At 35.2% G+C, this 27567-nt stretch overlaps 1 protein-coding gene and 1 non-coding gene across 2 annotated transcripts in view; both read left to right on the plus strand.

Moving 5' to 3' along the window:
- The window catches only part of LOC138705824 (toll-like receptor 7), a 598894-nt gene that overhangs the window by 330354 nt on the left and 240973 nt on the right, over positions 1–27567 (plus strand). The window lies entirely within an intron of this gene.
- On the plus strand, positions 7489–7561 carry TRNAS-GCU (transfer RNA serine (anticodon GCU)). The gene has a single exon. It is a non-coding gene; the product is annotated as a tRNA-Ser (tRNA).

Consider the following 27567-nt stretch of genomic DNA (forward strand, 5'->3'; position numbering starts at 1 on the left):
CCATACGTGCTACATGCCCTGCCAATCTCAAAGTCTGTGATTATGTTAGGTGAGCAATACAATGCTTGCAGTTCTGCGTTGTGTAACTTTCTCCATTCTCCTGTAACTTCATCCCTCTTAACCTCAAGTATTTTCTTAAGCATCTTATTTTCGAATACCCTTAACTTCTGTTCCTCTTTCCAAGTGACAGTCCAAGTCTCACAACCGTACACAACAACCGGTAGTAAACTGTTTTATAAATTCTAAATTTCAGCTTTTACAAGAGCAGTCTGGACGATAAAAGCTTCTCAACAGAGTAATCACTGACATTTTCCATATTCATTCAGCTTTAAATATTATGGCTAAAAATTACACATAAATAATGATATCATGATTGAAATTAAGGATGAAATTGCTACAGGTACGGTAACCGTTCCGTTATAGCAGTGATTTCCAACCTTTTAAGTGTCACGGACCCTTTGGAGCTCATATTTCATTTTGGCGGACCCACAAAAGTTCTGTATAATTTAGGCTCGTAATCATATTCTACTCATTAAACATTTGCATACTGTGATGAATGAAACACCTTTAATTTTTGAATTAGTTATTTTACGACGCTTTATCAACTGCTGTAATTATCTAGCGTCTGAATGAGATGAAGGTGATAATGACAGCGAAATGAATCCAGGGTTCAGCACCGAAAGTTACCCAGCATTTGCTCTTAATGGGTTCAGGAAAAAACCTGAAAAATCCGCCACAGCGGTAGACTAACACCCTGAATATATCGATAGCGATATTAAATTTCAGTTTTAACTTTTGAATATAATCTGAAAATAGGTAAATACAAAGTATTTTTAAGTTATAACATGTTTTTGTTGTGAAAAATGAAAACAGTTTTTAAACTTATCATAAGGTTATCAATGGAATGGATGGTTGTCGTCTTTGCTGTGAAAAATTAAATCAATTCCTTTGGGTTTATCTTAAGGTGCAATTTGAATGGTTAATGCTGTTTTGCTAAGTCTTACTCAACTGGAGACACTCTTAAGTCTCAAGTCTAAATTGAATTTAAATTATGTTGTATTTAACGACGCTCGCAACTGCCGAGGTTATATCAGCGTCGCCGGTGTGTCGGAATTTTATCACGCAGGAATTCTTTTATATGCTAGTAAACATACTGACATGAGCCTGTCGCATTTAAGCACATTTAAATGTCATCGACTGGACCGGAATCGAACCCGCAACCTCGGGCACAGAAACCCAGCGCTCTACCGACTGCGCCATCTTAAGTCTACCGCAACATTAAGTTTATTCCTAGATTTGTTCTTCAAGAAGATCAGAGCAGAAAATGTACTTCACACAAGTATGCTGGTGCAAATGGCATTAAATGTTGTATTTCAATTCAGGATACATCGGGATATATGGGTGGTGCATTTAACCGAGTTTGCAACAGGGACATTGTAGGAAACAAGATTTTTAAACTCGAATTAGAAGGCCAGTTAATAATTCTAGCAGTCTCTCTTCTTTTTTGACAGGTACACTATGTAATTGTTTTATCTACTGCAGAAACAACATTATACTTTTAAATTTCATGTCAATCAATAGAAATATTTTATACTTCCAAAAATATCGGACGTGAGTTGATTATCATGTGTTCTAGAAAGTCATTGAGAGTGGGAAATGAATCGAATTCTCGATTAATAACTGAACGAGACAAGTTTAATTTCTTTATCGTTAGTTCAATCTTAGCATTTGCAAAACTAAAAATTTCGGATAGGTAAACTAGAATTACAAGCCAAAAGAATTTCCTCGGGCGAACTCATTCCTGTTTCAGTCTCTCAAAAGTCTGAGATAAACAAAAAATATTCCAGCAACTGAAAAAAATTAGAGAACGTGAAAAATTAAGCAAATTAAGCTTAGTTAAAATACTGTTAGAAAACACACCTGTCTTCCGCATAGGCCTACCCCTTCAAATCACTCGCGGACCACAGCTTGAGAACCGCTACATTACAGCATTACATATAATTTTAAGGACGAAATATTTCCGAAACTGTTAAAATATTAATTTACAACATACTAATAAAATATACTGTACATAAGCCTATAAACGAAACGTAAACCTTAACTGACCGAACAACGAAAGCTCTCAATACTTAAGGAAGGAACATATATGAAACCATATAAACTCTAGATGACCCGGGAAACTGGTAAATTAGAACAAAAAAATATTAAGCTTCAAAATTAGTATAGAGATCCCTGTATCAATATTAAGCTCAGAAGTTCGGAATGTCCAGGACACATACTTAGGATGCAAATACAAATGCTAAAAAGAGTTGGAAAGCCGAAAATAAGTTAGGTAGATGATATATAGTGCTATGTAGGCTTATAGGAGGATCTTGCAAATGTGGGAATAAGAAAATTTTAGATGTAAATAATTTGAAAGCTGTCACTAAGGAGGCAAAGGCTAAACTGTGAGGACCATTATGCCAAAATTGGCGGTGGCGATGGCGGAGACGGTGGTGACTCTTTTTGTGTTGGCTTAATATAAGACAAATACCATGGTTATCGGAAGACGGTAATTCGAAGTGAGGCCGCAGAACAAGTGGACATCTTCAAGTACTAGGGGAGTACTATAAGTAATAACTACGACTAGGATTCTTAGGTAAATAAATGTTTAATTTTTACTGTAATAGACACTCGTAATTTATTGTGTTTTAAGTTTCGGACAAGGTCACCTGAGCATATATTTTAAATTTTATTTCACATAAAAGCACATATTTTTATTTTTTATGTAAATATATATTTTCTAATATTCACATAAAAACAAATAAAAATGAAATTTTCATCAAATAATTTTCGACAAAAGCCTCATTTCAGATTAATCATCACCCGAATGTGCAGTGCAGTTGCTTAGACGAGACAGCTGGCAACTATTTCTCGGAATTGCTTATCCGTGGGCTTGTGGAACTGCAGTCTGCTCTCTCATCACAAGCGTTAAGAGACGTACTGTAACTAACACATACAAACACTGATGTGTCATTTAGGAGTGTCTTGTAAGTTATAACGCTGATTCAGGAAGCAATTACAATTTCATTAAAATCAGCTGCCTCTGTTTTCGTTTCCAATAATAAATATGTCTCTAGGGAGTGCATGTTGTTTTTATTGGCCAGGGCTCTCTTTTTCTCAGTACAAGGCAGTGTTCCGCGATAATCGTCAGTAAATTGTGATGGACAACTTGATGAATTTCATTGTGTACTGTAATTTTTCAGCAGTTGGTGAGACAGCATAATTTAGAGCAGTGCATATTGTTTATACTTACGGGCTTTTAAGGAACCCGGAGGTTCATTGCCGCCCTCACATAAGCCCGCCATTGGTCCCTATCCTGAGCAAGATTAATCCATTCTCTACCATCATACCCCACCTCCCTCAAATCCATTTTAATATTATCTTCCCATTTACGTCTCGGCCTCCCCAACGGTCTTTTTCCCTCCGGCCTCCCAACTAACACTCCATATGCATTTCTGGATTCTCCCATACGTGTCTCATGCCCTGCCCATCTCAAACGTCTGGATTTAATGTTCCTAATTATGTCAGGTGAAGAATGCAATGCGTGCAGTTCTGTGTTGTGTAACTTTCTCCATTCTCCTATAACTTCATCCCTCTTAGCCCCAAATATTTTCCTAAGAACCTTATTCTCAAACACCTTTAACCTGTTTTCCTCTCTCAAAGTGAGAGTCCAAGTTTCACAACCATAAAGAACAACTGGTAATATAACTGTTTTATAAATTCTTACTTTCACATTTTTTGACAGCAGACAGGACGATAAAAGTTTCTCAACCGAATAATAACAGGCATTTCCCATATTTACTCTGTGTTTATTTTCCTCCCGAGTATCATTTATATTTGTTACTGTTGCTGAAGATATTTGAACTTCTCCACCTCTTCAAAAGATAAATTTCCAATTTTTGTATTTCCATTTCGTACAATATTCTCGTTACGAGACATAATCATATACTTTGTCTTTTCGGGATTTACTTTCAAACCTATATCTTTACTTGCTTCAAGTAAAATTCCCGTGTTTTCCCTAATCGTTTGTGGATTTTCTCCTAACATATTCACGTCATCCTCATAGAGAAGCAGCTGATGTAACCCGCTCAATTTCAAACCCTCTCTGTTATCCTGGACTTTCCTAATGGCATACTCTAGAGCAAAGTTAAAAAGTAAAGGTGATAGTGCATCTCCTTGCTTTAGCCCACAGTGACTTGGAAACGCATCTGACAGAAACTGACCTATACGAACTCTGCTGTAAGTTTCACTGAGACACATTTTAATTAATCGAACTAGTTTCTTGGGAATACCAAATTCAATAAGAATATCATATAAAACTTCTCTCTTAACCGAGTCATATGGCTTTTTGAAATCTATGAATAACTGTTTCACTGTACCCTTATGCTCCCATTTTTTTCTCCATTATCTGTCGAATAAAAAATATCTGGTCAATAGTTGATCTATTACGCCTAAAACCACACTGATGATCCCCAATAATTTCATCTACATATGGAGTTAATATTCTCAAAAGAATATTGGACAAAATTTTGTACGCCGTCAATAAAAGAGAGTCTTGTCCCCCTTCTTAAAGATAGGTACGATTATGGACTCCTTCCATTGTTCTGGTACAATTTCCTTTTCCAAAATAACAAGTACAAGCTTATAAATTTCGTTAGATAATGCGCTTCCACCTCTTGTATTAATTCAGCTGGAATTTGATCGATACCTGGAGACTTATAATTTTTCAGATTTTCTGTCGCAATTTCGACTTCAGAAAGTGTGGGTTCGGGTATAAATGGCTCAGCAGATTGTATTTCAATTTCATCCCGATCATTTCTATTTGGCCTATGTATATTTAGTAGTTGTCCAAAATAGTTTTTCCATCTGTTCAGGATTGAATGAGCATCTGCAAGCAAGTCACCATTCTCATCCTTGATCACGTTTACCCTTGCCTGATATCCATTCTTGAATTCCTTTATGCCCTTATATAAATCTCTAATGTTTTTATATTTACTATTTGTTTCTACCTCATTCAGTTTGCATATTGTTTATATTCACATAAAATAACTGAAACATAATTAAATATTTTTCATCTTTGTCACATATTTTCCCGATTTTTAACATATAGAAAATAAATATTTGTTCGACTTTCAGCACCTAAAAATCCGAGCCCTATTAATAACATCAGGTGATGCCAAGAAGTCAAAAGGAGGATAGCAATAACGAAGGAAGCTCTTAATAGAAGAAGAAGCATTTTCTGCGGACCTCTGGAAAAGTAACTAAGGAAAGTATTAGTAAAGTCTTTTGTGTGGAGTTTTGTGTTATATGGAACATAAACATGCACATTCAAACGAATTGAAGAGAGATGACTGAAAGCATTTGAAATATTGATATGGAGAAGAATGAAGCGTGTGAAATGGACAGACAGAATAAGAAAGAATGGGTGAAGAAAGAATAGCTCAATAGCCTAATGTTAAAACTGATCAGGAACAGAAAAAGAAATTGACTGAGAAGAAATTGTCTACTGAACGGAATGGTGAACGGGAGAAACGTTCGGAGCAGAAGAAGATATCAAATGAAAGGCCTATACAACATTAAGGTACATGGATCGTGTAAGGAGACTAAGAAAAAGGCGGAAAAGAGGAAAAATTGAAGAATGCTGGGTTTACAGTAAAAGACCTACTCTTGTGCAGAAAATTATGAATGAATAGATATATAACATCCAGGAAGAGTCATTCACGTACCATGCTATTTTTCAAAAAGTAAATTTTCACAAATTATGATTTGAAGGATCTTCGGCGTAGCTCACGTAGCAGCGCAAATTTTCTACTGATATGGGGCTGCATCTGGGCGTGTATTCCAATCCCAATTGTGCTAATTGGTTGGATTTTTTCAAGATTCTCCCCAACTATAAGGGGAATCTCGTGTAGTCCCATGGTGGAACCTCGGACTGATCTTATTAAATAACATTTCGTTATCATTAATTTAATCGTCACTAAATTTCCTCATAGTTGATACAACGTCGTTAAATAGCGCAGTGAAACCTATGAGTGTTGAGAATTAACTGTGTTCGACGTAGTGCGACATTTTTAGTTTTTGCGCCATCTAATAAATATAGAAATATTAAACCTTTCGAAACTATACATTGTCTTCTGTGTTGGCGAAGGAATAGAAAGATAACTTAACTATTGGATCCGTTGCCAAGAAGTCTGGTGATGAATTTACACTTAGCTCCGAAACATTAATGTTGTTATAAGAATTTCGCATCACAGTTTTCATTAATTTTAATAAGTCCCTAATAGACAAAAATTGTTCTACGTGTATCGAGACCTATTGAGTAACGAAAGGTGAGATAAGAATTGCAAAGAAAGCCTTTCTTGTTTTTCGGTGAATATGTCGAGCATTCTTAAAAAGACTAACATATATAAAAATCTCACAAATTATGCAGGAGTAAATACTATGAAACAAATAAAAATAATTTTTGTGTGCTGTAAGCTACACTCTTATAATTTTTTCCTCAGATCGCCAGGATTGTGAAGATTAATGGGATGAACTTTGACATTAAAACTTTCTTCCCAAGTAGAAATTAGAAGAAGCGAGCACATTTCCTTCATGAACTTCTTCAATCTTTGGAAATATTGAAACATTAGAGCCAGGAAATGTTCTGCAAAATTTGCACTTTGTAAGGTTTCTTCGTTATCTATATGTTGGTAATAAAAATATGTTTCCCACTGAATATTTCATAAATATAAAACTCAGCTAGACATAATAAAATTATTGTACTGTAGAAGTATATAAAAGATTGTTCTCGGGGAGATATTTGATCTCCAGGACAACGCTTCTCCTGGCTGATAACAAAATAAGTTTTTTTTTCCTCCAAGGAATTTCTGCATATCACTTTACACAAGAAACATAATGCAAGAATTTTATACTTACTGTGTCTCGTTTTGTTCATTTTGGACTTCTTCGACCTGTCATCGGACGCCCATGGCAAGTCTTTCTAGATCTGAGATGAAAACGACGCCGGTTATTTAAGTAAGAAAATAAAAAAAAATTGAAAACTAATATTTACCACCATAGTCGTCGTAATGACCACCACCACCACCACCACCATTACCATATAAAAATTAGGCTTTTAGTATATTTTGGCTAAACAGTATCCATATTTTTCATCACAGTCATCAATTGTTTGCATGATTCTGTCCACTGGTCTTTTCAGAATTCAGAGATTCTAGTTTAAATTTACCATCTGATCATACAAATCTGGCTTTCAGGTAGTAGCTCCCTGTAAAGCAGGTTTGAATAATTTCAAGGAAAAATTGTTCCGGAGCCGTACATTAACAGAAAGCCACAAATTAAGTCACACAGTATTGTGTGCACTCATAGTTAAGTTCTGGCGTCTTGTCAGCTCATTTGAGTTGTGTGGACATAAAAGGTAAAATTGTGAGGATGTCGTGTATAGTTTCTGGGGTAGCTCAGTCGGTAGAGCGTTCGCGCGCTAAGCGAAGGGTCCCGGGATCGATACCCGGCTCCGGAACAATTTTTTCCTTGAAATGATCTTCTGATCGTTTCCTCGGACTCTCTACAATGCTCTTGACTTGTAGTTTTCAGTTTTAAATGGGGTTCAATATATTCCCATTCTCAATGATATTTTACTTTGTATATTTTCAGTTGTTTATAGACGCATGTAAAATTTAACTCATGTCTTAGCTCATTATTTCTTTGACGGCCAAGGAAAATGTAATCACTTAATGTTCAAAGTAATTTAATTTCTGCTATATCTCTTTATATTCCATTCGCCCATCTTTTCCTGTAACTATCAATAATTTCAACTTCGGGAGTGATGTCCCATTTCTCGTCTTTAGCTTTATTGTAGTAATGGAGCTTAAAACCATACTTCACAGATGTCACGTCAAATAGTCTACGCATTTAAAATACTGGAGCTTTAAAAATAAGATAACCTCATAGCTTCTAATTCAACATTATATCCTTTCCCGTGGCACAGCATAAAACCCGCACGTTGCACGCTCTCTGGTGTTGCGTTGCTGCCATCTTTGCCTGCTGCATTCTAATCCTTATTTAACACATATGTTTCTGACTCGCATTGTTCTGGTGATATGTTGCCAATGGCTTCGCCCCTTCGGGACGAAGTGAGAGAGAGAAAGAGACGGGAAAAGAAAAGAAAACAACTTGTGCTGACGCCTATGAATGTATGTAAATTTGAAATTTGTGTTTTGTGCAGCGGTTGGAAGGCGACTCGACCCGCTCGTCTCTGTAGTACATAAACTTTCACCGGCCCGTCTGTCCGTTATGAACTCCGAACGTTGGTGTGTACTAACTCTTCATTATGTGCAGATAGAGTTAAACCTAATTAGTTCCACATCCATTCGATGATGCTTTCTGCATGGCTAGACTGACTGGTGATTAATGTGTGCGTTAATTCAGTTTAATATTATGCAAATGTTTAGAGTAGACTCGCTTTCGTTTCGTCATCGTGTAGGTATATATAATACATTATATAATCTCGTATGTACAGAGCATCTGCATTACAAATTCCAACTTATTCTCTTCCCCTTATACGTCCGTACAGTCGTGGGTTTAAAAATTGACATGTTGCATGGATGTAAGCACCTCACCCTACAGATACAATTATCCCGTAGAATAAGACGTACTGAATATGTAAATTGAATGCGCGTTTGGATGGAATAATTAAAACTGCCTTTATGAGATGGTCTAGTGCACAGGTTGTCAAATATGGGCACTATTCTCTGAGGTCATCGGCAGATTCTGTAAAAACGGTCATGGCACACGGGATGACAAGAACCTGTTTTAGAGTGTATCACTGTTGTCATAATCCAGGCATCTTGGTTTTCATCCCTAAGGTGACGAAAGAGACGTTCTTGTCGTTGTCATTCTAATTTTTTTTTAGGTAATATACAACTTAACTAAAACACCATTGGAGATAAATTTTGGGGCAAGATAAGAGTATCCTATATCTCCGACACTATTTATCTATTTATATTAATGATATCGTGTAAAATGGTTGCCAGAAATAACAATGATCCATACAGGAAATACCTACTCAAATACATATTCTTTACTGCGGATCAAGTAATGCTGGGTACAACAAAATATGAATTACGAACTTTGTACAGTAGGCCTACATTAACAAGAAATAACAGTATGAATATATCACAGAAAAAATAAAACACAACCAAACAAATACAACCACACGGGCGTATACAAACTCAAACGTAACACCTGCAACAACTTCTACATAGGACAGACAGGCAGATCATTTCAAACACGTTACAAAGAACACATCACAGGCATAATAAAATTACAAAACACTTCCACATATGCAGAACACCTCACAAATGTTAACCGCACCAACAGAGACATCAACACAGACATGGAATTTCTACACATCCAACCAAAAAGGCAGAAACTAAACACACTGGAACAATACGAAATATACAGACACACAACTGTACATCCAAATGAAATTCTCAACACACAACTCAGTTTCAGAACACAAACTCTTTGACGCCACATTACACTACACAAACACACCCCCACAGGAAACAAAACAGCCAACATATGTTCAACGTGATTATAATTTTTCAAAGTGATTTTACAAAGTGTTCACATTTCAATGACTATGCTAATAGTGGTTACAATTCTTCAACAGTTTTAATTTTTATATATTTTAGATCATATCATATGACTTGCAGTGATTTAAATCAGCAAATACAACCAACACATGTTCAAAGTGATTGAACTTTTAAAGTGTTCAATAACTACGCTAATAGTGGTTACAATTCTTAAACAGTTTTATTTTATATTTTAGATCGTATCATATGGCTCGCAGTGATTTAACCTAACATAGCATGTATAACATAGATCAACCTAAGTTAAGTCCAAGCAATCACACTAATATGACCCGAAAATTACCACATTAAGTTCCATCTAATAGGCAAGGTTTTCATCATATTAATCTAACATTTCACATCTGAAGATGATACACATGTATCGAAAACGTTAATGAAAATTTATTTATTTTATGATAAGCAAAGGCGGTTTTGTACACATATAATTATAGTCAAAACAAAAGGAGCCAAGACCAGCAACAACCAGTTCTGAAGATGGCAAATAGCAGGCCGAAACATGTTAACAAGATAGTAAAATTTAACACGTGAAAGACACATAATACATTTTCCGAAGTGATACAGCGTTAAAAGATGTGTAATCAAGATCTATAAAAATAAAATATTTAGCTATCAAAAGAAATGAATTAGAACAAAGTAAAAATAAACAAAAAATAGTACAGCGATGAAAGAATTCATTTACCTATTTGTGTTTGCAAATAAGTTTAACGAAAAACTGAACAGTTGATTAAAAACTAAAGAAATCCCAACTTCTCTGCGATATAAAAATAAGAACAATAACAAATTAAGAATTGACAAAAGTTTTATAAAGTATCAGCAGTTTCATCGCTAGTCTTTGGATCTGAATACTTGATGTTAACAAAAGGGATTCTTAAAATTAGATCTTTAAGACACATAGCAGAGTACAGGTGAATAGATAGAGGGGAAACCGGAAAAAGAGAGAGATCAGTTTTCAAGCTACATCAGTTTTAACAATAATCAATACATAACAAGGAAACTGGTATGCCATTTTATGTGTTAATGTAGTGTAAAATAATTAAATACCGAAGAAGATAATACATCGCACTCCGTATGGAAGAGGAACAGATTACGGCCTGCTATGAGATGGAGACAGCAGTAGGAAAATGAAGTCGGAACAGACCAGTAGAACTAAACTGTGAAGAAGAAGAAGAAGAAGAAGAAGAAGAAGAAGAAGAAGAAGAAGAAGAAGAAGATTATGATTGTCCAAGGAAAATTACGACGAAAATATTAATCAATATAAATGGATTCTAACTGAACTCAGCAATAGGAATGGAATTTAATAGAAGGGTAACAATGAGATAAATTTAAAATTAGGTTAGCTATAGAAATGAAGTGAAAGTACAACGGTCTATACGTATATTATTTTATTCGGCGAAAATAATTAGAACTGTATGGCTGTGTTGAAATAATGTACGGAAAGAAAAATGCCAAGAAGAATTTTAAATGGAGGCCATATGGAAGATTGAAAATATTGTGTACCTTCGCTACTAGACACCAATTTTGTTACGTTTCATTTCTGACACTAATTTTATTATGTCGTACCACGTGGAATGACTTTTCGACGGTTTGCTACGGCCTTCGGCTCCCGGCAGTGACCATTTTCACGTTCATCAGAATTTTTATATATCACAATGAAATGGGCTAATTTCACATTGTTTCTACTTGAGTAGGCCATTGGCAAAAGCAGCTGTGTAAAAAAATATATTTAAAAATGAGATTTTGTTACCCCTGGATTTCTTTGATCCTTGGTAACGAATTGAACACTTTAAACATAGGTAGCTATACAACAGTTACAAACCATATAAAATCGAGAAAGAAAAGTGGGTCAAGATGCAAGAGAAGTTAAATTTCTTCTGTGATCAATTGCAACTGAAAATATATTCATCAGTCAGATTTACAATAGCAAAAACAGCTAAATCATTGTGACAAAATGGTAGCCTCAAACTTCGAGTTGCAAAAGTGTAGTTACTTTCTTTTTGTATAACTACCAGTGAAATTTATTTTCATTAAAAAATATATGGCATTTATAAATATGTGAGCAGGAGAAAATAATATGTTTACTACATTGGAAAACAGCTGTATTTATTTGTATATAGTAGTTTTGTTTCAACAGGTTCGAGTTCATTAATTTATTGTATCTGCTATTTCCAAGAGTAGCAGTTACTTTTCTGATCATTCTTCGCTAATTTGTCAGTTTTACTTTCAGGATAATGATGGATGAGGATATTAATTAGATGATAGAGGGTGCAAGTAATTTAGTTGAGACTTCCTCTAACAAAACTGAACTTTTTTCCTTCCATTAATCGAGAAGCGCCTGACTAAAAGATACAAAGATATTGTATATTTTTCTATGAATAGCCTAACTGAAAGTGGTGTTTTGTAACATACAGCACAGTAATATGCAATTTTGTATATGTTAATAGGTTAATATAATTCCTCAAACTATAAAATTAGCCTTGATTCCATAGCCTAATCCAAGATTTAACTCTATTTCCACTCATACAGAAAATACAATAGCAGACACTTTAGTTCCAAAATCAGCTAAATCGTTTGTCTAGCTGCAAAATCAGTCAGATGAATTTTATTTTAATAAATATAAATTGTGTTCCACGCCGTGGTGTCGTGGTCTAAGGCATCTTGCCTAGGACTCACGTTATGGAATGCGCGCTGATTCGAGTCCTCATGGGGGAAGAAATTTTCTCATGAAATTTCGGCCAGTGTATGGGACCGGTGCCCACCTAGCATCGTGATGCACTTGGGGAGCTACGATAGGTAGCGAAATCCGGTTGCGAAAGCCAGCTATAACGGCTGGTGGGATAATCGTGCTAACCACACGATATCTCCATTCTGGTTGGATGATAGTCCACATCTGCTTCAGTATGTGACCGTGAGGTCAGCAGCCGGCTGGTCGGTCTGGGCTCTTCAAGGGCTGTAGCGCCACGGATTATTAAATATAAATTGTATTTCTCATGTCATAATGCAGAAGTTCAGTCGATTAACAAAGATATTTTACATTTTTTTTAACCTTTTTGACAGGTTGAATGAGAAAAACGATACAAGTATTTTATTTTGCTCTAGCGACAAAAAAATTCAAGTGAATATAACGACTTTTGTCAATGGGTTACTTACTTCAACACTTGTTTGGCTAATTTTATTCACTGTAGGCCTACTCATTTTAGATAGTGTCGCTTGTTTCAGCCACGTTTGTTCATATTTGTTGTAACTTCTTATGCTTGTTTCACTCAGGAGCATTTGAGACCTACAGTAATTGTTTTTTTTTTTTAGATAATTTAAGATTCTGGAGTGTTTAAGATCGTTACAAACAAAGCTATGCTTCATTTATTCAATTTAGAGAACATATATATATATATATATATATATATATGTTATGTTTTATTTAACGACGCTCGTAACTGCAGAGGTTATATCAGCGTCGCCGGATGTACCGGAATTTTGTCCCGCAGGAGTTCTTTTACATGCCAGTAAATCTACTGACATGAGCCTGTCGCATTTAAGCACACTTAAATGCCATCGACCTGGCCCGGGATCGGCATAGAAGGCCAGCGCTATACCAACTCGCCAACCAGGTCGAATATATATATATATATATATATATATATATATATATGAATTTAACAAACTCTAACCGATATAAACAAAGGGTCTCTTATGACTTCGTCATCGACATTCTATAGTTAGAGCGAAACCCTTACCAACATTGAGGTAAAAATAGGCCTTAAGACCTTTATATCTTAAAAATAACCGAACCCTCAACATAGTATTTACAATATGTACATTTGGATTCTGAAATGTCTTTATTAATAATAGAGGAAACTAGAGTGAATTCCGTTATCAATAAACAATAGGCCTAATTATAATGCGTATCTATTTGAGATGAGGATGACAAACAGGTTAATCTTAAAGTTTGAACGTGCGAAATATTAGATGCTAATAACTGGATGATATACATAGACAGGAGCTGCGACAGGATTATTCTTACAACGAAAAGATTATATTTTACAATTCATTTTGAAAGTGTTTCTGATAAGTCTCTGGATAATATGAATGAATGTTTATGGTTTCAGTCAATGACTTATAAAAGGATTTATTTCTTGAATGTTGTATATTACATATTTTATGATTTGTAAAAACGTTTTCGCACTTGCATCATCAGATACAATTTCTAATATATTAACCTCCATTATAAGTAAAGCAGATTAAAGGTGAATATTAAAATTGGGTTAAACGTAAGAGATTAAAAACATTTTGAAATATTACGAGTCTTCACTTACTTATACAATAAGCATTTCTTTGTTGTATGTTTATGATTAATCATACAAAGTTATTATGTAAATTGTTAATTTGTGTGCGAGTGAAAACTCGTTTACTCTTTTATTTACATGATACAAATGTTTGTATTCTATATAAGCTTTATTACATGTCGTGACTAATATTGTTGACTGATATTTATACCTGCTTTATATGTTTATATGGTATATAATTTGGTAACAAAGTATATAGTTGCTCTCGTCGAAGTATTTTCTAAAAAGATAGGCTTTTGTGGGTTTATTAATTAATTTGTAAATGTTTCAGTAAATTAAACTTATAATTGAACTTACTTGGTTATTTGTATGTAGCTTTTGCTATGATGTTGTCCTATATTTGGAAGCAGTGGTGTAGTTTATGTAGAGCATCGTCGGGAGTTATTTAACTGTGAAAGAAAAAGTATTATGAGTTGGCTGTGTGGAGTATAATGAATTATATTATGGGCGTATATGAAATAAATTTATGTTATTTCTTATAAATGATTTATGATTATTATGCATTTAAGACTCTAAGTAAACTTCAATAGTATCTGAATAGAAATATATATATATATATATATATATATATATATACATACATATATATATATATTTATTTATTTATTTATTTATTTATTATTGAATGAAACTTGTTGAATATAGTTAATTATGTGATTTGAAACTGGGATGTATAGACATAAATTGTGTTTTAAATAACAAAATTTAATATTATGTACATCATTGTTATACCTTGAAATTTCCTCCTGGAAGGAGTTTTGGATAATCTGGGTTTTAATTATGAAATAAACTAATAGGAACAGCACAAGATGCGGAATTTTCAATAATATAACATATAATAATGTTCTAAAACTTAGAAATACGTCTATAAATTAATGTCTCTCTCCATTAGATATATCAGGTTAAATCGATGTAGATTAACCCAAACTACTGTACATTATCCTGAGGTATTTTTACATTCCTCCTGAGGCATTCTGTATATAAAATAGAGCCGACAATAATGGGACCCCTTGATTGATTTTAGCTGTGTCACTGGTCTTATTTCGTGTGTCAACTACTATTTCGTTACTCTAACTTTATCGACACTGCATAGTTTGTATGGAATACTTTTGTTATCATTTATTGACGTAACATGTCATAGTTTGTTGCGAAGCACTTTGTCAAAATCATTTTCATAGTCAATAAACATTGTATCCAAGTGAGTGGGAAATTAAATTACTACCCACAAACAGACTGACAGAATGACGGAATGCTCAAAATCACTTTTCGGTATCAGGGATGCTGAAAACGTGTAAAGTATCGAAATTTATTTGTGCGCCATCAAATAATCTACTTTCTCTTATACTTTGTACTTCGCAGAATCCTTCGATATCCAGAGTAGCGCATTCAGCTAGCTGTCCGCCATTGTTATTCCATTTCAACACGCTTGGTATAGAAACATCTATAAAGGTAAAGGTAGCCCCGTAACACGCCATGAAGGCACTTGGGGGGCATGGAGGTAGAGCCCCATGCTTTCCTTGACCTCGGCACTAGAATGAGGTGGTGTGGTCGGCACCACGCTCTGACCGCCTTTTACCCCCGGGAAAGACCCGGTACTCAATTTTGTAGGAGGCTGAGTGAACCTCGGGGCCGTTCTGAAAGTTTGGCAACGAGAAAAAATCCTGTCACCACCTGGGATCGAACCCTGGACCTTCCAGTCCGTAGCCAGCTGCTCTACCAACTGAGCTGTTTCTATACTATCAATAAATCTATAACCGAAATGTTTCTGGTAATTTTCGATTTTTCAAGAGTAATTGGTGTTAACACGTATAATTAACTATCCGGATACCAAAAATCGAGTTTTGAAATGTTTGTTTGTATGTCTGTCTGTCTTGACAGACAGGTTTTGGAATTGAACAGGTTACATCAGCTTCTTGTCTATGCGGAGGACGTGAATGTGTCAGGAGAAAATCCACAAACGATTAGGGAAAACATGGAAATTTTACTTGAAGCAAATAAAGCGATATATTTGGAAGCAAATCCCAAAAAGACGAAGTATATGATTATGTCTCGTGACCAGAATATTGTACGAAATGGAAATATAAAAATTGGAACTTTATTCTTCGAAGAGGTGGAAAAATTGAAATATCTTGGAGCAACAATAACAAATATAAATGACACTCGGGAGGAAATTAAACGCAGAATAAAATATATAGGAAATGCATGTTATTATTAAGTTGAGAAGCTTTTATCATCTAGTCTGCTGTCAAAAAAATCTAAAAGTTAGAACTTATAAAACAGTTATATCACAGGTTGTTCTGTATGGTTATGAAACTTGAACTCTCACTTTGAGAGAGGAACAGAGATTAAGGGTGTTTGAGAATAAGGTTCTTAGGGAAGTATTTGGGTCTAAGAGAGATGAAGTTTACAGGAGAATAGAGAAAGTTACACATTGTCATTCTTTTCCTGACATAATTAGGAACATTAAATCCAGACGTTTGAGATGGCCAGGGCATGTAGCACGTATGGGCTAATCCAGAAATGCATATAGAGTGTTAGTTGGGAGCCCGGAGTGCAAAAAAACATTTGGTGAGGCTGAGACATAGATGGGAGGATAATATGAAAATGGATTTGACAGAGCTGGGATATGATGATAGAGACTGGTTTAATCTTGCACAGGGTAGAGACCGATGGCGGGGCTTATGTGAGGGCGGCAATGAACCTTCGGGTTCCTTAAAAGCCATAAGTAAGTATATAAGTTTATGAAAAATTGAAATTAGAGAATACAAATATAATATAGGTAGTTTGATTATTGATTTATACAAATGTAAATTTACTCAATTAAATTGAAGACATTAACACGTTTTTAATTTTCCTATTACGTTTTAGTGAGTTAACTACTAGGCTATAGGTTCTGGGTGTAATTTAGCAACAGAATTATACAACCGAGAGCCAAAATTAATGCTGTGCTTTAGATCAGCAGATGCGAAACATTTAAGTTCTACTAAGTTAACTTATTATTTCGTCTTGTACTATGATTTTATGCCTTGTGGAACAGCGAAATTCGGAATGAGACAAGTGGCCAACAGCCTTGGAGCTCACATATTCAGTTTTTCTCAACCCCGAACTTCCTTACAAGGACGCGTTTTCACGTACCTTTTAATGTTTCTCCTCCCATTTCCCCTCTCAATCATTCATTATGTGCCTGAAATAATAATTTATAACGATTTTTATGATAAAATGTTAACAGTGTATATTTATAAATTTGTTCAGTTTTAAATACATTAAATTCAGAATCAATTTATTTAGTTGGATAGTTGAGGTTTATTAAGTTTTAAGTGCCACTTTCGTGGACGTCGGTATAGTGCTTCGGGTTGCACCCCACGGAATATATGATACCAGTTCAACTTCCAACCTCCTACTTCGTGCATGACCTATGCGTTTTGCCGACGTCTGAGATGGAACTGAGGGCCTCTCGAATATGAAACCGCGTTCGGCGGTACTTGTATCGCCATGCCAGTGCGATGTGTATTGTTTCGCATGGAGACTGTCAGCAGATTACACAGCGAGGGTGGAACACGGGAGTTAGCGCGCCGCGTGTTTTAAGCTCCTGTCGAGGGATTAAGCAAAAAGCTCTGCACAGTAAAATGAAGGGTCGAGGGCGACTAACAGGGGCGGACGGGGTGGTTTTCCTTGGTCAGGATGGTGTGAGAGGGGGGATGGGAAGGACTTGCTCGTTTAACATGCCATGCAATCTGTTAGCTCTTGGTGTGATGGTAGAAACAAGGAAAGCGAAAAGGGGTTTTTTTTTTCTGCGTGGGGAGGGCAGCCTATTATGACACAGGCCTTCACTTTCAAAACACCGTATTAAGTCTTATTCAGTAAGCCTTTTTAGAGTTGATTGCTGCATGAACATTTATGCCTTTTCTCCTCTCTTCCTTTCCAAGTACTTTGTATATTTCATCTGTGTGGTCTTCGCTACAGTTGATCCCTTCTTAACGAACCTCGGCGGAAATGAATACATAGCGGTTAATTGGAAATTCATGTACACGCAATAATATCGGATTTTAACGTTTGCTTTTAGACTGTAAGGAAATGGATGTAGTTACAGCAGACCTACAGAATGAACATTACGTATTGACAGCTGTTGTAGAATCTACATCTGCAATTAGTGGGTTTATTTCTACAATCAGACAGTGAAAGTTTAAGTATTCCTACGTTCCATAAAATACTTTATAGGCCTACTTAACAAAAACGTTGGTGTCATATAAAGACAACGTACACGTACAAGTTGCTGATAAAGCTGGTAGTTTACGTGACCTTGTATCAAACGAATTTATTGTGTGTAGCCACAGATGTCGCTCTCTTTATAAGCTCATCAGTTTCACACAATTTTAACGCAGTTAAATATAAATAATTGACATACATGTCAAAGACACGAGCACTTAAAGTGCTATTACCTAAAAAAATAATGTTATTAGGGATGGGAAAGAGTAAACCGAACCTGATACGGATTAACTTTATATGAAAGTGTCTTGTAGTCTTGTATAGTACATTATTACTGAGTATAATTTCAATTGTCAAGTGCTGCTCCACTTTTGCTTCATTCAAAGAAAAGCTCAATTTAATAATAACGTAAATTTACAGTATCTTTCTGTTGCGTAAGCTTTCTTACAACATGCAGTACCGACCAGCGGTCGATAAAGGGATGTTGAGGGCATAGACATGTTACATCTTCTATATATTATTCTCAAAGATTTTTCTGAGGGTGGTCCGAAGACTTGCACCATAACCTGAGGCTTATTGTGCAGACTTTCTTATTTGTGGGATGATTGTTGTTGAAGTCGTTAGGACCGCATCCCTGTAATTTACGTGATTCACTTCTTGGTGCCATCTTATCAACTGAGCTATGGTGTCCAGGTCTGACAGAGTCTTCCTGTGTACGCAGCCTCCTCATATCAATGGCATCACGTAATACAGCCGTGGCGAAAAGGCCATGGTGCGCCGAGCCACTGTGTAAGCTGCAACGTGCATAGCACCTATGGAGGGAGGCGGACAACCGAAGGGGAAGTTAATGTTTAGGACGTGTAACGAAGAAAGACCATGAACAAGAAAACATAGGACACATTATCACAACCTAAAATTAACTGTCTTCAGAATGTCTCTGCGACAAAGTTTCAAAATCAGGAATTAAGTTACTTACTGCCAATCGTAGTTGATCACAAAGGCATTTGTCTGTCTGTCGTGATCTAAATTTGATTTTTACTATTTTCATTGTTGAAAATAATTTTTCACAAAAGTAAGTTACAGCGAACATGGCTTCAACAGAGCAAGAGAAAGAACGAAGCTTCAAATATTTATTTTTTTCCAAAGATTTGAAAAGTTCAATATCTGTCAAGTCCTTACATCTAGCTTCCATTTAACGTCACATTGTAAATCTGTGAGTTTAAATTGAAAATCTAACCGCATTATTCGTACATCTGCTGTAAAAGAATCGACGTACAGAGATGATGATGATGATGATGTATGTATGTATGTATTTATTCACACTGCAATGGGTATATACCCGGTGGCAGTGGTAACTAATTACACTCAATAATGACAATAATAAACTTATAAATTAAAAATACAATTAATGATAATACTAATAATTAATACTAATAATAATAATAACAACAATTAAAAATACAATTAATGATAATACTAATAATTAATACTAATAATAATAATAATAATAATAATAACAACAACAACAACAGGGAATATACTAAATTAAATGAAACGATCACTTAAAATAACATTTGAAATATTCTAATTTGTATCTTAAAACTAAGATCGAACTAAAACCCACGAGTATATGTTCATATCTGCAAAAGTACCTTTCAACATTACACTCATTTCACTGTCAACTCACTCACTGCACTGGAACTACGACACATTTCACTGATTCTATCCTGATTTCACTAACACTTCAAAAACATTTCACTGTTCAAATACTTTGCACTGCCACTATAACCTATACAGCTTCACTGACAGGAACACATTTCACTTACACAGCACACTTCACTGACACGACATACTTCTTCACTGATACAACACACTTCACTGACACAACATAATTGATGATGATGATAATAATAATAATAATAATAATAATAATAATAATAATAATAATAATAATAATAATACTTAACCTTTTAATGTTTCATCAGTAACATGTAGTAACTTATAATGCCGTTTTATGTTATACAACCGTTTTCCTAGTAATATTTGTGAACAAATCATACATTTAATATTTTCATCATATTGTAAGCAAAAGAATGCATCCTCCAAGCCTACTTGAAACTTTCGTTTTTTTATAGAGGTACATGGTTTCGAGAGAGATATTGCGACGATACGCCACTCGCAGGTCCGAGACAAATACAAATAGAACGGAGTTTGACTCCAGTGAGTAAGAGGGTGGGGGTTGTAGTTAGGAAGCGAGAGAAAAGCACTGCGAGCCACAATGTGCTCGTGAGTCGCATTTTCGCCACGGCTGACGTAATACGTCCTGCTGCATCTTATATTGACCTGAAGGTCGCAGGACCATAGATGTCGTGATCCACCATGGCGCCATCTGTCCGGGAGAGCTACACAGAGCTACTATTCCTGGTCTGACGTAGTCCGTTGTAAAAGCCTTTTCGATTTCAACGATCCACGTCTGCTGGATCTCTTGTCGACCTGAAATTATTGTGGATGATACATGAAATTGAAATTATTGAAGGGGAAATGAGTTTGAGGTTCAACGCTGAAAGTTATGTAGCAATTCTGCTTCAAGTGGTTGAGGGGGAACACCTCGAAAAGAAAACCCAGTCAGGTAATTTATCTCAATCACGATTTAAACCCAGGTCCGCTCGTTTTACGTTCAGGCATGCTAACCGCTAATCCACAGCGGTGAAAAATACTAGACCTTACTTAGTAAAAATCAAGTTTAATAAGACTAATCAGAGACGAGTAAATTAAGACTAAACATCGAAACAAAAATGGATGATCTTATGATTTTTTTGCATTATAAGAAGAGCATAAAACACAAAATAAATAAAACATAATAATGGTGAACTGCGGTGTTGAAGTCCTTCATGTTACTGGGGTAACTAACATTTTTTCTTCATTGTAGAGTTCCATAATATACAGGATGATTCTGAAAGGTAAGGTCTACCGATAAGGAGACGATTCAGGGCGACATTTAGAGCAGGAAAGTTCAGTTTCAGTTTTATTTATTTGCAACCGTTTCAGAGTTACAAAGGTCAAACATTTACTCATAACTAAGATGACTTATTTACAATACTTACTAATTTACAGTACTTCATTGGAGCAGCTATTCAAAATGGCCTCCGTCTTCGTTTGCACGCAAACATGCCTGGGCGCGTTCTCTATGCACAAGATCTAACATCCCGTTTCGTAACCTGATATCTGTTGCAGCTGCATTAATTCGTTGGAGCAGATGATCTCTGTCTGTAATCTCCCTACCGTACACCTTTTCGTTCATAAAACCCCATACAAAGAAGTGCAAATGCGTTAAGTCAGGAGACCGTACTGGCCAATCACATTTCCCGGCATATGTTCCAATGTCATTTCCTCAATGGTAGAAATATGTGTGTAAACAAATCTAGATCAAAACAACTATGGTAAATTATTATTTATTGAACGTGCCATGAGATGTGAATTAATTGTTTAACCTGTTGTAACTCCGAAACGGTAGTAAATAAATAAAAACTGACACAGGAATTTCCTTCTCTAAATGTCGCATGAATCATCTCCTCACCGATTGACCTTACCTTTTTAATCACCCTGTATATGTTTAATCAACAATGCGAAAACTACTAGAAGCCGGCAATAAATTTAGATTGAGTACTTAAATGTGTATGAGAAATACTCAAAGTTAATTCAAATTACTTTAATCTAACATTATGCAGTAATAAAGAGAAATGACCCCAATTACTTATATGCACATTTATGTAATAATAAAACAATTTTTAAGTTTCCCTCATTTGTTGTAGGTCTACATAAATATTAATCTATTTAGCAAACAAAGGAGTTTTTTTTAAAGGAGTGCATAAATGCTTATACAAAGGATGAATTAATTTCACTCTTATGCATTTAACCTAATTTATAAAATGTCCATCAATTTAAGTTTTATGTAGGCGTATTAAATTAACATTTGGCGAAAGAAAAATTTAATAACGTAACACAAGATATAAAAATTCTTTCCATTTCAAGAGAACAGCCTTATAATTCCTCTCTGACGACTCATTGTATGGAACTTATTTCCATGTGTTTCATTTATTGTTACATTCCGGTTAATGTGATCGTATGAATTTAACATGTGTTCCTTCTTCAAAGTAGATCATTTGTAATTGGTCAGCCTACACAATCCTAAAAAAATATGTTATATACTTTCCTCCTTGCAGGTTTTTTGTATATCATCTCACGAACCATTTATCAACTCTATGTTATTAATCTTCTATAGGAAAAAGTTAGTTCAGTCGGTAGTATAAAACAGGAAATACATTTTGTTTCCTCGAAAATAGCCTACCGCAATAATTAAATTAACACTTTATCAAATTATTCACATTATGAAGTTTCTTGTAGAACTACAGAAATATGAATGTTGCTTACTTAATACTGCTGTTTCACTCCATGCCACCTATATATCGTCAAATCTCGCTAAAGTAACTAATTTTACGGATCTTCTTTAAATCTGCAGCGAATAGCGTACGTGAGAGAGAAGCGTGTTTTAATGATACTTTATTCAGGGAACGGTGTCAACACGAGAATGGTAAGCCCAAAGGTATAACTGTCCGTGTTAGTAATTACTTCATTTACAGTCGCTTTGGAAATTAAATTGTGTTCCTTTATTCCATACGTCATAAATTTATAAATCCGGTATTATTCTCTGAAACGTATGTCCCTTATCTCTTTTTATATGTAATTATCACATATATGAAATGTATTCATTTTCATAATTCCCTGCTGGTACGGGGTTTCAAATTCCACGATGTGGCAAGCATGCTTTTATGGAAACTGCCTCAAAACTAGGCTATGCGCTCGACAATATCTCTCCCTTGAGGTGCCCGAATGCCACACAGAGATACGGATGATTGGACATAAGCATCAACACAGTGGGTTTCCATATGTTAAACTACATGAAAGGCATTTCAGCATACAGAATCAATAGGATTAAGCTTATCTAGGTGTAAATGGAGCTCACGGGAAACCCATTGGACCCGGCCAGCATTTGAAATATTATTAATATTTTACCTTCGCGATGTTGCTGTTCTGAATGTCCCTTGCGGTTCGGCTGCTTGCTCTCATATAGCCTACGTTATGTTTTACGGTCGATGCTGTAAACTCGTGTCATATTTGTAATTCCGACATTATAAACCAAGTTGTGTGAAAGATCAAAGCAGACGTTAAAATACAAAAGATTCGTTATTGCTTCCCACATAGAGAACAAGAAGATGAAGTTACTAATTCTACTGCTTTTGTCCTTTATCAAAACATGTCTAATCCCAATCACACCACATGGCCAGTTTTCTTTCTTTTTCCTCTCTTCCAATTCAAAGGATTACATTAGACCCTGTTCCGACTTCACTCATCCCATCTTTGCAATGGACGCCTCCGACGCGACGCGACGCGTGCGGTTTATTTTGGAATCCTAGTGTCCATCATTCTTCCTCAAATATTGAGCAATTTCTGTCCATTAGCTATTACTTTTGTTGTATGAGTCAATAAATTACGTACCTAAAATCCTCCGTATTGAAGTCAATATTTGAGTAATAGTGTATGCCTAAATTTTGTTTGCGTATAAAATTATTTTATTACTGTATGGACTCTATAAAAACGCAAATCGTCCTTGCTGGTGTCGCAGTCGCAGGTCCAAATACGACCGAGTGCTATGGAATTTGAAGGGCGGTAACACCCTTGACATGACTTCCTACGAAAAGGGAAGTAAAACTGCGGATCCCAAGTCGTAGATTTTCGGACTTTACCTGAGGGCCCCATGCAACATTTTTCGACTATTTTCATCCATAACTTATAAGCACAGTTTAGTATATACAGTTACGAAGCTCATTACTTAATAAATATGCAAACATAGATAGTTGCTGACCACCAGGATCGCTACTATCGCCTCAGCACAGACCCTTTCCAGAGCAGACGATAATGCATGTTCGGGTTTTCTATTTCAGTGTATGGAGCTCAGTAAAATATTATATTATAACTTTATTACGTATCATTACTAAGTTTTATCTATTGTAATGTGTCCATAAGTTCCGTTTACTTCTTATTGCGTAATTTGTTGCAGAAATAATTACAAAACTGTGTTATTTTGTTGTGAAGAGAATTTTACATGTTAACATAATCTATTCGCATCAACATTTTAGGTTTAGAATGGAAGCTATTTTGAGGTTTAATAAAAAAGAATTTATGTTGTTATTTTAATTTAGCACATCTACCTTTCTTAATTGTAAATAGAAAATTTACCATACCACTCCTATGAAATTAGTGTAGTACAATTGTGTTACTTCGTCTCTTAGGAAGTAGATAAATACAATAATTCAATACGTACTCAATTGTAGTATTAAAATACATACAAATTGAATGTGCGGCGTATCATACATGAAATTATGCTTAATAATAATGTATAAATGTGAATATTGAAGTAATGGTACAGTAAACATAACCTATAATTTCAACATATCTAAATATCCGTGCGGTGCAACTGAAAATCATTGAATCGTGCAGAAATAAATGTACAAGAATTGCGCAATATTTAATTCACATAAAGGGAGGTATTACACATACGAACAACGTAATTTTCACACCAAAAATAATATTTCATCTTAACTCGCAAGTGAATTATGTTTGAAGTGTCTCATAATCATTGTTTTAAATTTTATTATTGCAATTACACTACATTTTAGAGAAATACATGTTATCCTTTATGCATTCCAACTAATTTATATGATTTAAAAGCCAGCTTTCATGATCGGGTTAAGCGAGTCACACGGTTTGCCTGACGGCCAGTATTAGATCACGATGGCAGTGACACAGTCTATTGTTCCTGGTACTCACAGTGCTCCAAGCGGCTAGCAACTACCGCGAGAAATGCAAAAAATCATCCCAAACTTCGCAACTGTATATACTAAACAGTGATATAAGCCTAGGCCTAGTGCATACATTTTATCTTTTCACGCTCACTGAAGTAAAGTTGAAGCGGCAGTGCACAACGTAGCATCTATCTCGTTTTCCGTGATCTAATAAGGTAAAGTACCCAAATAAGAGACACTTTTTTTTTTAACTCCTTATAAATGAGGATGGGAGTAGACATTTTTAATCTGAATGAGTGGAATACATACAGAATTTCGTCAATTTTTAGAATTGACAATACAAATTTTAGTCAGTTTTTATTATTACTTTAAATTATATTAAAAAAAAAAAGTAAAAGTGGGAAAAACTGATGATTTGAAAAGGGGTTCCAAATAAGAGATACGTATGTTATTTAAGTTTATTTTTGAACATGGACAAAAATTATCATCGTTTGGCTGAAAATTGAAGCAATATATAACATTGTGAAGTCATGTAGATACTTCAATAAATTCAAGAACATTTTAAAATTGAATACGTCAGTGCAACAGTGACCTAACTCCTCTCAACAGAAATTCTGTTGTTTATTTGGCATTTTCCAAGTGAAATTAAAATGGTTTACGAAAAGAACACGAAGTCGGTCAAATCGGACATGAATGTACTAACCTTATTTATGCTACTATTGCTAACGTTAATATTTTGCAAGAGAAAGAAAAATGATAGAATATTAAATTTCGATCTCCATATTTTAAATTTAAGTTGATTGCACTTATTTTGCCGACCCCTTTAATTGACACAATTCTTATTTCGCTGTATTGAGCAAGCTGGACAAACCAAAGGTTCATCATCAGTCCTGCAATCTTAGAGTGCCCAACGACGACATTTTGAACACTAAATCTATTTCTCCTCCCTGAGCCCTGATATTCTCTAAAAAAATTCAGTGCAAAACAAGCATTCTCCATCATCATAATTGTCTCCATATTTCTAGTCACTAGAGTTAATTAATTCCATTTCCATATCGGATTCTTCATCACTGGACGAACTCAAGAAGTGCTTCTTGGACTGAGTTTTTTTTTTGTGATTTTTGTTGTTTTTCGAACTACTTCTTGCGAGCTCCGTCTTTTCTTTGATTTTCCTTATCTAAACTCTCTCTCTCATTTTTTTTTCTGATCAGAACTGATATTATGATTCCTCCTTTTCCTGCCCTGGATGACTTTACATGCTACTACCCACTGGTTGAAGCTTACTGCTCTTGAGGTGGTGGTTGTTGCTGCTGCTGCTGCTATTGCTGCTGCTTCTGTAGGCCTAACTGTGGTATAACCAAAGTCGCTGTTTCTGGCGCGTGAAATAAGTAATGGGAACGTTGAGAGCGAGTAATTTATCTTTGCCATAGTCTGTGAGCATTAATGCTGAGAACTGTGATTCGCAGATTGCTTACGTCACATCTGTTTAGGAGGTGGTACCACTCTCAGCCGAAGTGGCAACAGATGCCACTGATTCTTGAGTACACTGACCAGTCAGTGGACTGGTCAGTGTACTCAAAGACACATCCCAGAAACGCAAAGTGCGAGTGTCTTGGCTTTGACGCAGTCAGTGGGCAACAAGACTGACAACTGTGATTGGCAGATTGCTTACGTGACGTGTTGGATGTTACCGTTCTCAGTTACACTGGCAACAAGTGCTTACTGACTGACTTTTTACTCAAGAACACGCGCCACAAACGCTGGCACTGGCTGTAGTGGAGATATTACACAGGCCCAACGAAATTTTCGTAATAAGGAACCACAATTAAATTTAATAATTTTAATAATTACACAAGATATTTATTTGAAATGTATAGAGAATATTTTACGAATTAAGCACTTATGTTTTGATCTTTAAGTATGGTAAATATTGTCGGACTAGCTGATTTTAATTGACTTTAGCTATTGATATTATTTTCATCTCAATGAATAATTAATTTTAGTCATTAATAATGACAACTTAATCATTCCAATTAGTAATTTTTTGTAATGAATAATTGGGGACAATGGATAATTAATGATTGACCTAATTCGTAATTAACTTTAATTAATAGTTCAATTAATCTTTCATTGGTTCTTATATAATTGCTGGCAGACAAACTGACACGACCAGAAGCATTAACGCTTTTCGTAACTCTCGAAGGTGAGCGTCATAATAATACCAAATAAGGGTTCTAAATAAGAGATAGCCTACTATCTCTTAATAGGACCCCTAGGTATCTCTTATTAGGGAACGGAGTAAATAAAAATGAAATGGCTACCAAAGGTCATAAGTTATTATCTTTCTTATTAGCAACCTACCTAATTATATGCAACATTTTGCTAGCAATTTTATAAAATTAATAATAAATTTGTTGTAGGCTTACATTACCTGCTGTTCTCTTCCTCAACAAAAACCAGTAA

This window comes from Periplaneta americana, chromosome 9, assembly GCF_040183065.1.
Source record: "Periplaneta americana isolate PAMFEO1 chromosome 9, P.americana_PAMFEO1_priV1, whole genome shotgun sequence".
NCBI lineage: Eukaryota > Metazoa > Arthropoda > Insecta > Blattodea > Blattidae > Periplaneta > Periplaneta americana.